This window comes from Bombus bifarius, unplaced genomic scaffold, assembly GCF_011952205.1.
Source record: "Bombus bifarius isolate JDL3187 unplaced genomic scaffold, Bbif_JDL3187 scf7180000009471, whole genome shotgun sequence".
NCBI classification, from domain to species: domain Eukaryota; kingdom Metazoa; phylum Arthropoda; class Insecta; order Hymenoptera; family Apidae; genus Bombus; species Bombus bifarius.
In genome coordinates, this window is record NW_022885141.1 from 57,651 (window position 1) to 73,112 (window position 15,462).

General features: G+C 35.2%; 1 pseudogene; it reads right to left on the bottom strand.

Annotated features, from left to right (window-relative positions):
- Positions 1–8,920: 8,920 nt before the first annotated feature.
- Positions 8,921–15,065, bottom strand: LOC117215244 (annotated as a pseudogene).
- Between the last annotated feature and the right edge of the window lie 397 nt (positions 15,066–15,462).

The window sequence follows — 15,462 nt, forward strand, 5'->3', positions numbered from 1 at the left end:
CAGAGCAGTCTACTGGTGGCACCCCGACATCGCGGAGCAAAGGGCGAGATGCGTCCGGACCCTAAGACGGTACCTAAGGGCCCGCCGCTGGCGACGACGCGACAAGGAAGAAGTCTCCTTGCGCTACCGGACATGCCGCGTGCTACGGCTCTTGCTACAAAAGGAGATCAAGAACGCAAAGGACCGTGCCTGGTCCGAACTAGTTGAAGCAGTCGAGTCTGACCCATGGGGAAGGCCATACAGGACGGTGACGCGGAAACTTCGCGCAAAGGGCCCCCTGGCAACGATGGAGATGGAACCTGCGCTGCTGCTGCAGATCATCGGGACGCTTTTTCCAGACATTGTATATACATATGCTATGTCATCTGTCTCGTATGTGTTAAATTTGAGACATTGAAATATCTAGTAAACCAATGGTTTTCCGATATAAATATATTAATGCCTTTTTGTAAAGAATGTCCAACTGAATGAACTACTGTTGAAAATACATATACGACGCCATTTGAAAAACCTAATGTTACCTTAATATCTCAAAAAATATAAGGAATTAAAAAACCAACTTTTAGTCGCCTGATGATCAAGTTTCTCAAATACATTCGAATATAACGAGTTACGTCAGGTGATCACTCTTATTGACTCAAACATTTACAATTTTATTAACAAATATTTTCGCCTATGCCTTTACTATAAAGGATCTATTATTTTTTTATAATTATATATAACTTTTACTGATACTATTTCCATTGCGTATTGTTTATCAAACATCGAACAAAAGTGCGACTTCACGATAGTAGATCCCGACAAGTCTGTCACAGATCACGATGTAATACTCCTTTAGATACTCGTACTCTTAATAACACCACCCTACTGCTGAAACTCTATAATGTCATGCATGAATAATTCGATTAACATTTAACATTATCTCTATTGATTTAAAATATTTTATGTAAACACTTTAGCGAGTATGCATGGATAAAGGCGATAATTAATCTCTTCTTCTTTAGGAATGCACAGTCAATTTGACCTTTGATACGGATTTAAACGTCGCAATATTAAGTTCTTGCTTACCAAGTTTACTTAGTCATTGAAAATCGTACCGTTGGTTAACCTTTTCTCTACATGTAAATATCTTTCGTTATCCCTGTATTCTGATATACCTACAATTCTCCGCTGCGTCATGGATAGCAGGTTATTTTTCTTAGCAAATGTAAATGTAAATATGAACTTTAATATTTTTTGCCCAGAGAAGGGGTCATTTGCGATCCATTATACTTTTGAGACCCTTGTTCCTCGTAATGAGTAGAGTACATAGCTACAAAAAAGTGAGACCCCGAATTTCATGGTCAAGATCGTTTTTGAACAAATCATTTTTTACAAATGTTCGCCGATCCGAAAGAGTAAAATTACGATATGATAGATTCTATTTACACTTACTTTCTGCACACCCTGTACGATATACACGTATATTAAATATTACGAGATGTGTTGCTTTGTTTCGCAATTTTTTAATAAATTTTATGAATGACAAATCTGAGCGAGCGCAGCATTGAATGCTCTAGCATGGAAACTGGCAAGCTGGCGGAAAACGAGCAGTAAGAGGGCAAAAGGCGACAGAAGCGGAATTTTATTTAATCACTCTATTATATAGTACGACTAACAGAAAAAAATAACAGGAAAAAGCGTCAAGGTACTCACGAATCATATTTATATGCATTAGCTGAACGTTAGCTTCTACTTGCGCATGATTGACCACCTTACGGCGCGGTGGTCAAAAAATGAAGCATAGCCTCATTCCTATTTAATAATCACAAACCCAATTACAGATACACGCTCGCACTAACGTCAACAATATGTTATTTTATTCAAGATCACTGCCATCGCACTGTCCTCTTAAATTACTTTTCTTGTTATACATACGTCGTGAAAAAATGATAAAAAAAAATCATTTTCACATCCGTGAAATAGCACTTCGAGTTAGTTCATCTTTTCCTGAAACGAAAAGCGTGAAACTGTAGAACAGCTACATCCTCTCTGATTTCGATGACTTTTGAACACATTATCGGGAATATGACTGTTACGACCGTGCGCGGAGAGACGCGGTCGCGAGGAAAACGCATCAGCGAGAGGCGTAAATTCTCGCTACGATTCTGCTAATCGACGCCGCGAAATAGTCGTTCCCCTGTTTCGATTAAGATAACAGAGGTAGTTCAATGAATTTAACACTGTATTAACAGGTTGACATAAAATGGTATATTTGACAATATTTAACAATAATATGATGAACACGCCACAAATTGTTTAACAATGAATACAGTAAATATGTTACAGAAAGTCGACCCGACTTTACGATATCTCTCAATGAATTCGTTAGACTATGCGACCTTAATTTTAATCGTCAGACCTCTCGATGTATAACGTTTGACTCTTCAGAAGGGACTAATTGCCCTTCGATCATTTCTTTGTCTTCTTTGGGAGACGACCCCCACTACGCTTGGGTCACGCCACCGTTCGCGCCTATGATCACGTATACCACCTTCTTTATGTGTATGACATAACGTACCGAAATCGACGTATCCAGAACTCGCTGCTTGGTGACAACTATGCGCTCGTCGATACATTGTGTATCTTCCGTCGGGCAGATAAGACGATCCGTCTGCGATACTGTAGGACCGCGAGCGACGGTTAGAAATACGGCCTATAGTAAGCCTCATGGCGCAACAATGACTCTGAACAGCTCTTCCCTGTGCATGTAATTGTTGTTATTGTTGTTGTTGTTGGCTATATCATAGTTTCTGAGATATTCCAAAAAAATTATCGATACCAGTCCAATGAATTCTACCAATGTATAATGTATATAATTATGCACAACTGTGCATCCGCGACAGCGTACATGCTGGTAATTGTTGTCCGTCCATCTTTTGTTTATGGTATATACAGGGTGTTCAATGTAAAACAACTTAAGGGATGATTCTTGAAGCTAAAATAAGACGAAAACCAGGAAGAAAAATATTGCGTTTTCGGTTTTATTTTTGAATTATTGACAATTAAAAATCGGTCGAAATATGACTGTGCGCGAATAAATCTCTTTACACGAACGAAAGTAGATCAGCTCAAGCAGTGGGGTACACGGTGATCATCAAATTGAACAATAGGTGGACAGCAGTTTACCTTGTACTACAAACCATGACATTCAGAGACGTGTACTATCCTGCGTGACGTTTTCTAAGAAAAATCATCGATTATGCTTACCCATTAAAATCCATAAAAGCATATTGTAAACCGCTTTATGATATTTTCGTATAGAGAGGATGAGTGTCTCCTTATTCTAATCTTTTGGCTCGGTAAATAATTAATAAACAAAAGCACATATAGACAGTGTTTGTACAAAGTTCAATCATGTTGGAAAATCGCACACGTACCGCTAGTGTGCGAATTATTCACAAAAAGATCATAATGAAAATACCAATATCCAGGTGCATTAAGTATACTTGATACTCAGATACCTGGGCATGACTGTGGGCAGGAGAATGACATGGAAACAACACATCGTAGACAAGTCGAAGCAACTCCAGTCTAAATTGAAAAATTCTACTGGCTCATTGGCCGACGTTCCAACTTAAGCACGCAGAGCAAAATTACGTTTTATAAGACCATAATAAAACCTGTCTGGAGCTACGGAATCCAACTATGGGGAACAGCAAGTAATTCCAATACATCGTGACCTCAAGATACCCATAGTCAAAAAAGAAATAACAAAATGTAGTAATAGATATATCATAAGACTCAACAACCATCGAACCCCCTAGTTATTAAATTACTTAATATGTCGGACCAGATCCGCAGGCTAAGAAAACACTATCCTTCAGACCCAAGCACTAGATTCTGCTAGAAATAAACTTATTATAAATAATTAGTCATATCACTGCGCCACGCCAGAGAAACTTATTCAAAATTCTCAATATGAGAATCGATTGTAATGTACTTGTAAATAAAAAAAACATCTGGTGAGCAGCCCATTCGTTTTCTCTATACACATACCCAACCATGCTTTTAAAAAGAACACCTCAAATATCACATATCAATTTTCTTTGAGCAGTCTGTGTTCGGAATTTTGGGTGTCCCTCAGTTTGCAATACGGACACCACAATTGCCATTTTTGGGAAAGTCCGAATTTCCTACCTGCCAAGTTGTAAACTTTACGATGCCGACCTCATCAAGAGGCTAATTAACACACTAAGTGCATGATGGGTACCCTCTAAAGTTATCATGCGCTGGGGATCAGAAGAAGCTTCTTCAAGGAGCCTTAACACAGTCTTCATCGGAGCGCCATACCCCTCGTGTTATATTACACAGTGCAACTAAATCAATTACATATAGTATTACTCGTCATCTTTAATCTACCTCCATCTTGAGCGTTAATAACATTCACAGTTCGCGATATCAACCGATCAGTTGCAACCTAACTGACTGTCACCTAGTCGTTAAGAAGCGCAACACAGACCGCGCACTGGGATATTTCGACCGATTTCTCACTGTCAATAATTAAAGAACATAGCCGAACACCCTGTATATGAACCGACGCGTGATATTACATTTCCGACAGAGTAACCTGAAAGTAATGACTGATGAATCTTGGGAAAGATGAATAACGGCACTATCACAAAATAAAAATTTGGACCGTATTACATGATATTTAATCAATTGAATTTGCAACGATTTCCGCTTTGTGTTGTCAGCATTGTTGTTCTTCGGTAAAGAGTGGAGGAATGTTTACTTCCACAAAGCTCTCGCCCCTCAGTCGTGTTCGTGACGACCACATGAATCCCCCGTAAATGATTATTTTCGATTACTTTTACTGGATGAAAATAGTATAATCGCACACAAGTGGAATATATGTGCTCCTTATACAGATACAGCTTTCATATTATTCGGATATCGGTGAAGAAGGCGGTTCGTTTAACAAACGCTAGCAACTTCCTTTCCCTTGTTTCATCAATAAATAAATATAATTTCTAGCATATCGCTGTATTCGGTCTTAGTTTGATCAGCAAAATTTTACAAGTACGTTAGTGAAAATTTTATTTTAAAGAATTTTAAACAGTAATCAAATTTCACTGTTGCATTAGTATTGCCTTATCTATATTTGAGTTCGGATCAGATTGCATTATTCGATCGTCCAATGCCTTGATCCATCAAGAGGAAAGATGGCGGGTTTAATTACCGAGCATTCAATGGCGTATACTTTCAAGTAACGCCAACTCTGGCGTTGCCCGCATTCTTCTAGCTTCTTAAAATAGATACAGCGTCTACAACTCCTCTCTCTAATAATTTATTAGGTAAATAAATCATATGCAGGAAATCTGCAATAATTGCAACAAATTCGTGACCTAAATTCCGCAATTAGAGGGTAAAATAAAAGTAGAAACGATTTTATTCCTGAAGCCAGTGACAATGAAGTATTAAACGTGGCGAATGTAGAAAAGAATAATGCGAGTGGAAAAGAAAGAGAGACTGTTTGTTCGACCAATCGCGGAGAGACGTAGTCGCTAGGAGAGACGTCAACGGGAGTCGTAAATTCCCGTTGCGATTATAACAATCGACACCACGACTTGATCGATCCCCTGATTTCCGTTGAGATAATAGGGGTGATTGAGTTTGTATAACACTGTGATTCACAGAATTATAAATTATATATTTCCAACACTTAGATTACACTGATGAGCATAGATAGATAGATAATCACTTATCGCACGAAGATAAGATAGATATGTACGTTAGAGCAGGGCTCTTATAACTGGATTTAATGTATTAGTGGACGTAGCACTATAAGATATTTAGGAGAGGAAATGTATGCTCGACAATACCGAGACCGACTCTCGCGTTATGCTTAGACTGCCACGATAGGCATTAGCGTTTGACTTAGTAGTTGACTTTTCCAACGATGTAGAAGAAGTGAAGTTGAGCGACGATGCTGTGTCGGAGGAAAGCTAGTGATGGGAGTGTCTAGCGCACGGGATCATCGGATTTGTTCATGCCATTTTAGGTCAGGAAGTGAGGGCAGTATACATTGCCTCGGATTGGACAAACGAAGGTTGGTGGACTAGGAAAGGTCTTAACCGCCCTCGATAGAAAGTTGCTAGTAGAAAGCATCGTACGTGAGAAAAACTAACTTTCCCCTGTCAAGCCGTAGTAAACAATAGTCTTTGGAAACTGATTTAGAAAAGACATTTGTTGGGTCTGAAGGACCTTAGCAGGCAAGTGACTCGGGTTTATGACGGGTGCTTAAGGCTATTGAGGGTACGCCGTACGGAAGAGCGGACATCTGGTGTCCGTCTGGCCCGCGGTGTGTGACCTGGGCCAGGCAGAGAGTCGCCCGGCGTAACAGAGACTGATAGTCGAAGCGTTCGGCAACATATAAAATATAAAGCCTCGCAATAAGCTGAGACCTTATTAAGCTGAAAAATCAAACTTTCTTATTTTTAATTCGTAATGAATAGAACTTTTACAACTGTTCGTTAGATGTTTCCGACTAAAATAACAAAAATTCGATATAATTCGTAGCATATTTCCTTATGCTAAATGTTATTAAATGCACATTGGTAAGTAAATATAATTCGAATTACACCGTGTTTGGTCTGATTTTAATCAAGAAGATTTTACAAATACGTTGGTAGAAGTTCAATTTAGAAAAAATTTAAAAGGAACATACTTTATCTCGGTAATATCTGACATTGGGTTACGTTAACATTATTCGACCATCTTTGAATGGTGGAGATGACGATCATGCGACTACGAAGAGTACATTCTTTTTCTTTACTGAAGATCTCCTTTCTCCTTTCATTTCTGGATTCATGCACGATTCACGTTCATAGCATGAGATATGCTATATATTTATATAAACAAAAACAAAAAGATAAAATTGCAAAGGAGATATAAACAACCAACTAACTAAAGTGAAAACGAAATATCTTCAAAAAAGTTAGATTTTATGTTGAATTTGAACGTCCGGCAAGGACGGGGAAAATGTTTCATTGGTCAGCGCATTATAAATTTTCATTATTGCTTTTATTGATACAGAGTTTTAATACAAGAACACAACGATATGATAATGACTGAAATACCACAGTAAATATTAAATATGATTATGGATCCAATATTGGCTCTTATTGTAGAACATTCGCTGCCTATAATTTTTGTCGTTTTTGAATAGCGACCATGACATTTGCTTTTTTTAAAATTTAGTTACAATAAGTTTAGTTGTCAAAACATATGTCGGAATGTCATGTCGCTGAAATAAATAGTTGGAATAATAAAATAGTGAATAAAATGGATAAGAAAATCTTCCAGATTGGAGGAAGAAGTAGCGGCATGTGCTTCTACCACGATTTAGTACATCTCTGCAACGGTGAAATCCGTCATTGATATTCCATCATCGTCATCAGATCAACGAAGCCATGACATATTTCACAATAAATTGGACCGCCTTGCACGATAATCTAACAATGTTGATTAATTGACACTATTCTTCATTTTCGTTACACTTTTTGTTTAAGGTTCTGTAATTTTTCATTAAATCAGTTAGCTTGTAACTTTTTTAACTTTTATAAAACTCTCGTAAAATTTCGATTATTTCGCTGTCGAATTTGCTAATTTTTTAATAATTACAAATTATTACTTTTGGTAATTTGTACTCTCCAAGTTGCAAAGTTTCTAACTGATGATATTATATTATGCAAAAAGGGTTACATCGGAATAGTTCCGGATAAATGCTTTCAAACTAATGCCTATTTTACAGCAAAAAAGAAAAAACACATTATATTACTTAATTGGTACTGATACATATGACATAAACTGGTCTTCAAGATTTTGAGATGTATCCGCCGATGTGTCGTGGAGAAATCTCCAATGAATTAAAAAGAGAAAAAGGCGAACTCCCGTTTAACATTTATTGCACAACTAAAAGTAACGGTGCTGGACGACCAGACTTTACGTGGACGATTTTTACTGTTATTAAACAGGTTTTGGAGTTTGATATCTATTGATTCACACAGATTCAGCTTTTACGTTCTGTATTTCACCACCATGTACATATGAACACACCGGATACATTCAGATAATTAACACCTGGCCGACGCCAAAGACGAAGGAGCGTCGCTAAAAGTCATACCAACTTAGCATGTAGGAACTAGTAATCATACCAACCTAATATTTACTCAACATTTACGACGAAGACGATTGAAAGGATTCTAACTTTTTTTAAAATTAAACTAAAAAGTCGTTGCAGTGCGACGCATAGCGCGTTCTGAATAAAAAGTATGATCTTGGCGAATTTACTCTTTGTTCTAAGGGCGGCAAGAAGCTTGGTCACCGGAAAATGCGTTTTTATAAGTGTGGTTACATGAGCGTTTCAGAAATTGGGTGATGTGTTTCCAAGAGACCCATAGGCGCAGGACTGGAACCACATAAAAAATTAACGAAGAAAATGAAAATTTATGCCACTCGAGTCTCGAACACGAGATTTACATTACTGTATCTAGGACATGACTGTATGTAGATGAATCTAGTGAAATAAAGCGACATTAAATCTGGTACTACAGCTTGTTACGTTTCTTTTAGAAAATCTATTTAAAAATTATATGTTCATTTTATTTGATAATATTTAAGATTGGAGTAAATAGTCTGGATGGATCAAAAGGAATCAAAAACCTCAGAATCTTCCTGCGACTGTAAAAGTATGTCATACAGAAAAAATAACTGTAAGCAGTTATGTACAAGAAGGAAGAAATGTAGAAAAACAAGTTTCTTTTAATTCATTATTCATAAATATGCCGTTTTGATGCACACAAATTGCTTGTTGTTTTAATTGAATGCCAAGACGAAAATACATCTACAGAAACTGTTTTTAATTTCTCTAACCATCCTAATTTTCGTTATTCTGTGAATTTTTATACGTCATCAAGAACGGTTTTTCCGAAGTAGGACACAGACATTTTTTAAATAGCGTAGTGTAAGTGCTACTCTTGTTACCAACTGGTTCCAACAAATTATTCCACAGGTTACTCGCATCTTGGGAAACACAAAACATTTCTGATTATCAACGTAACACTCATTAAATAATTGTATAGTTTCATCTGTTATATTCACATAGTGCATGTAGTTTTTGATTCGAATGAAAGCAATCAGCAGTAAGATATGAGAGATCGGCGAATCCATCCTCGGCAAGCGGTACTTTTGCATCTTTCAGAGTCGGTAAAATTTCCACAGTGAAGTAATTTCTATGAAATTCTGGATAATCAGCAACTTCTTCGTCTATCTCTTGCTACCTATAAAGATGAAGCAAAATGGCATATTCTTTATATGCATCTTAGAATGGATATCAAACGGTACTTGAAATTTGTTAGGGAAATAATATCGCATAAACGTGAAATTATAGAAATAGGCCGATTGTGGGGCGAAATTTCGCACCGTGCTGAGATAGAGGTAAAATTCGTTTGCAAGATTTTCCAGTTTTTCAGTATAAGTATATCACATTTTGCCTTCGTAATTATACTTCGTAATCAATTGCATTATCATAGTAACTAAAAGTTCGTAGTTTTTCATAATATAATTTTTGTTACACGGTAGCAGATTATGTGAAATGTTTCACTGCCAAAATTAGCGATTTTCGTTACACGATATGGTAATGGAAGGATGTAACATCTCTCCAAGATATTTGGTATAAGTGCCACATTCCTAATTGGGATAGACACAAATATTGATTTAGTAAAGGCTAGAGGCGAACTTAAACTGTTTCACACTGAAAGGGCACTGTCGATGATTTCTCTACGGTGAAAATGGAGGATGAAAGCAGTGGTAGTTACACCATTTCGATAAGATATTTTCATGGGATTGGGGTTAGGTTCATAGGGGATAGCCTCATTGCATCCCAATAATCTCTGTGGTCACGTGTCGTTCGAGTAACGATCTCGCCGATCTTGGTGATAAGAGAAACGAAATATTACAGCTGTTGTGTTGTTGAGAATTCTGGATCTTAATTACCGAAATAAAAGTAAAAGAACACTAAGGTTACACTTAGAATTCATATTAAAATAGTTTCAGATTTATTTAATAAATGTTTTCCAGGAGCTTCGTGGGTATACATTTGTATGCGTCTCAGCACTTTCTTTGTCTCACCATCTTCCATACCACACTGCCAACGGAACAGTTACATTCATCTGTTTTTCAAAACGCCGCGCACACGCATACTTCCACACACTCATATTCACATATGTGTGTCACTACTACGCGGCCAATCTAGTCTAGCACACAAAATTATACATATCTTAATATGTGTAACCCCAAACACTCAGTTGGTTAGTAAACCCGATCAGCAAACTCGCGCGGGATGCGAGATCTCACTAGGAGCTTCCTTCGTGTTCTGTTTTAGCTGGCGACATTTAGCATATCTGTGTACGGGATGATCACTGTTTTTTTTTTTTATTATTATTATTTAATTCGTACTTTACAATATATCCAGCTGGACATTCGGTGAATTTTTCTAGCTTAATTGCTAAATAACATGTGGAGGGCTTCCCCCAGCGGGATACCATCTTCGAGTTTGCCTATTTTATTTTTTTAGTGAAATCAGTGTGGTGTTCTCTTTTTAGTTTCCTTTCTTTTTAGTTTAGTTAGCTGGTTTGGATGTGTCGGTCATTTGACGGTAGAATAAGGAGTGTCTCCACAAATACTTGGGTTTCGCACTACGAACAATATTCCTACACTGAAAAAAACCGCAATTACGCTCACTGAATTTATTTATTATAAAGACATCAGATAGCTGAAAGGATCACATTCGTGAATTTGTGAGCCGCGATTCATGGATATGTGTGTGAAATTATTACACAGTTATTGAGGATGGAGATGAGGAGTGTAATATTTGTGCGAAAACAATAAAATCCAACAAATGTATGACAACTATGATGAAACATTTAAAAGTGCACAACTCAAGATAGTTATAGAATTAACAGAAATAATGGCTACATATCTTACTTGGAAACTGATAGGAGAAAATAAAAGATAGATAAGTTAATTTTAAATTTGATAATTACCAACATACTAATTACTAATTACGCGCCTTGAACCAAAAAGACCGGTATCTCATATCAGACATTTAAAACAGTTATTATCAGTAAAATGAAGAAACGAAGAAAGAAGAAAATGAAAATCACGTAAATACTGAAATACAAAATATCGATAGTGTAATTACCACAAATGGTTATATAGACCAGCAAAAATACTGATAGCATTTTCATAATCACATGCAAGTTCAAAACAAGAAAAGAAAGGGAATTTTTGCCGGTTCTGGCGGTGGAGCATGGAACGAATCTATACTTACGCAATACAAACGTTTATTCACGAACAATAAGGCTCTACTACAAACAAGCACGCACATTTGTTGTCTTTAAATTTTTGCACAAACAGGACTTATAGAAAAATCTTTTCTGATAAGTATAGATTTTGATTAGAATAGATTTCTGATAAGTAGAATTTATAAAGAAATCGTAAGATTTTTTAAAGCGTCTTCTAGTAGGGCTAAAAAAACCTTAGTTAAAGTATTTACTATTCATTAGTACAAGTAATTATTATTAACTAGTTTTTAAATAATCTTCTTTCCATCCTACCTTTCCATCCTACCTTTTTCTAGAAAGCTTGTAAAAAATTATGTATCCGATTTATTTAGGAGAATACTCACGATAAGTAACGAGTAAGCAGAAAATGGCTCAACAAGTTTCGAAACTTCACATGAGGAAAAGATAGGACTGCGAATCATCTTAAAAAATATCTTATACCTATTAATACACACTACATATATCAGTATGTATATCGTGTCACCTCGTGTTAATTGGTAAGGTCAGATTATAGGGTGAAGGATGTATATTGGTTAATTTACGAGAAATGATTAACGAAAACCTTGGAGTATGGCTTTCGAACGTTGAATACAAGACTTCGTTTGTATTACAATAATTCGATGGACGTATCGTTCGAATTCCTTCCTAGTATTTCACAACAAGTCTTGTTTGCTTTGTGGATCTCTAGAATTGCTTGTTTCTAATACATTTATAGGAATAAAATTGTATTATATACCCCTAGAGCAGATGAAGCTCAGCAAATAGGGATGTGAACATAAAAAATTAGTGGAGTATTCGAATTTTCTATTGTAATTCTAGATAGTCTATTATTTTCTATTAAGTACACGACGTAGAAAACTGAAGAATAGTCATAGAAAAAAAATTTTAGAAATTTTATTCGAAATAAGTAATAAAGTAGGCAATAAACTAAATGAACTAGAATTTGCAGAAGAACAACTACTGATATTTGGGCTGTTTTACTTTGTGCTTTTATAAAGGATTAGTAACAATTTTTCCTAATACATTCAACCAAAACTGAAAAAGTAATGATGACGTTTTAAAGTAAAGTAGCCTAATCTATCGTAGAATAGTAATTTAATTAGAGAAATTCGAATTTTCTTTTAACTTTTGTTCGCCTCTTTACGCGATAATAAATAATAATATTAGTAGAAGTAATAATAATAATTGGAAACATAAATTTGTATTTTATAAACTATTTTACAGATAGTTGTATTTGGAAATACTATTAGAACAGTTGTACGAACTTTTTCATTTGCGATATTATTTTCTACAATACGAAAAGGAATGGTATGGTTTGTATTATTTGTAATTATTAATAATATGTATTATTAATAATATGTATTATTAATAATATGGCTAACTCTCGAGGAAATTTATTTTTCTGCAAAACTGAACAATTTTTACTTCGCTGAATAATAACTTCGTGACTAATTTTTTATTTTATCGTGATAGTAATGAGGAGGAACAAAACAAACAAGCAACGATGAAAGAATAGAAAACGGAAGACAAATAAATAACTGAAAATCACATTGAATATCTCTCAAGCATTCCCAGTCATTCATAATGTCGTCAGCGACGTTTAACTGCGAAGCTGATTGAGTAGTCAGAGAATCTCCAAACCCAATAATTTGGGGTTAAATTCCTAATTATAAAAAGAGCCGACTATGAAAGCGTTATTCTCTTATATGATTAATAAATCATACAAAGTAATAAATATATTAATGATTATATAATTTATATACGTAATCAGTTTTTGAGTAAAGAATTTGAGTAACGTACTTTAAAAATATTGAGAAGCGTCAAGTATGTTCGCCAAGTTCCTTCACCACCAATGCTCGCTGACGCGCCTCTATTTTCGACGAGCACCTCCAATAAATTAGTTGCAAAAATTCCAGCATCGGCTGTCAAAGAATCGCCCATCGCGGCAATAACATCTATGTCACCTGGTCTCAAACGATGAACCGATTCGGGAACATTGGGATCTGCCACCTAAAAGGGTTGTTATAAAAATTTAGGATACTCAGTTCCTGGAATTATATCGAGCGATAGCAACAGATCCTAACAATTGTACCAAGCTACGATAATGAATCTATTTATTTAAATGTAATGACAACTTAAAAATATGGCGATAAAATATTAATTGGATATAAAAAGACGTGCCATGTTTGACTAATTGTTGTATCGATTAAATAAATATGAATCACGAAAAATGGCAATAGTATAAAGAGATTAGAAATAAACTTAAAAGTATATTAAAATTTCTGTGCGTTTAATTAATTTAAATTTTCAAGGCAAAATACGTCTAACTGTAATTTAAATTAAGCAATGATTTTAGAAAAGTAAATACAAAAAAGTAATATCTAAGGATGATTTCGTTTTTTCATAATAATGGATAAAAATTTGTCAACAGTAATAAATAAAATTTTAACTACCTATAACGTTGCAAGGAAATGGCACGTCTGATGGAACCTGTATTTGAAGTTTGCTTTTATTTCGCGCTGATTGTGAGACTGATCCCCCGTCGTGATTATTTGCTCCTAGAAAATATGTTTCATTAGTTCATACGATTCAGTCATTACGATCTGGCTGAAGTTCATTTTGTGATTTCACTTACGCAAACATAGAATCAAATCTATTTTCAATAATGCAAAAATCACGAGAACTCTTATTTCACTGCTAATATAATTTCGTTTAGAAACTAGGAAACTATATCTGTAAATTCAGTTTCTTATAAACTGAGTTATGTCGCGAACAAACTTAATCGGTTCATGGATTATTTCCATACAAATAACTTTTTAAAAGAGTCACCCAAAAGGAAACATATTACACATGACTTTTTTTACAATAGTGATAAAAGTACATCGCTTCATTTGGAATCAATGACTTTGAAACTTTGGATATCATTTTTTTGAAAAATTTCTTTTATTTAATATCCATATTATATGATAAATATAACGTGATTTTCAGTATCTGAATTAATATCCATCTTTCCTCTTAGATATTGAAAAAAGAATAATATTAATTCCAAAATTAAAACAGCGATGGATAAGATATTACCATAAATGTAATAGTCTGACAAGTGCCAAATAAATGAAAATGAATATTGAATAAATCTATAGTATTCTAGAGTATGGCGTGTAAAGTATGAAATATTGTAAAGCATTAAATATAAATTTATTACATATGATGATCAAATCGATAATAATTAACAAATGAGTAATTTACACTTTTACCATTGCATCCTTAAACAATATTGAAACATTTAATTTTCTCGCGCTAAGAAATTTCTGGTAACATCCAGTAACATCGATCATTTTCCGTGATGCAACTTGGCCCTAAACAGGATATAAACTTTCTGCACATTGTATATCTGTATAACAAGAATTGTGTACACTTTTTCTAAAATACCGCATTTTCTCTTTTGCGCCGTTTTAAAAACACATTAGTTGAGAATTACATATCGTTCCCTTTTATATATCATAGGAAATGGTCACTATATAAAATAATCACATTAAGTAAACACATACCGATACTTTGTGAAAGCCAGTTACGAACTTGCCAATAATAGTACAAATTTATTGGTGAATCTAAAATCATCTTTTGAGACGCCGTCAGCACGCATAATTGTAGCAAAAGATACAAACGAGACTTAACCATCGCCGGTCATCTTGTTCGACCAACTAACGAAATGATGAGATATTCGCGAAAACTCGTACTTTCTACTCGGCTATAACTTTATAACAATACTAAATGGATTCAAGGTGGTATCCTTTTTTCCCCCTCAACGTTTCTCACGATCTGAGATAAATGTTCTTGTTAAACTGCACAAAAGGCCGCGCTGGCTGCTGCGCACATGTATCATTTTGGAATCTTGATTTTGCTGTGGCCGGTTTTCACGATGAGATGCAATGATCGCTAGGAAGGTTGTCTTGCGTGTAATATATTTGAGAGAAATTGAACACAATTGTAAAGTCGTTATCGAAAGTGAAGCTGGATTGAGGCAATGTCTGTCAGTATATCTCATGCCCTTACCAATCAAGTATAAGATAAGTCG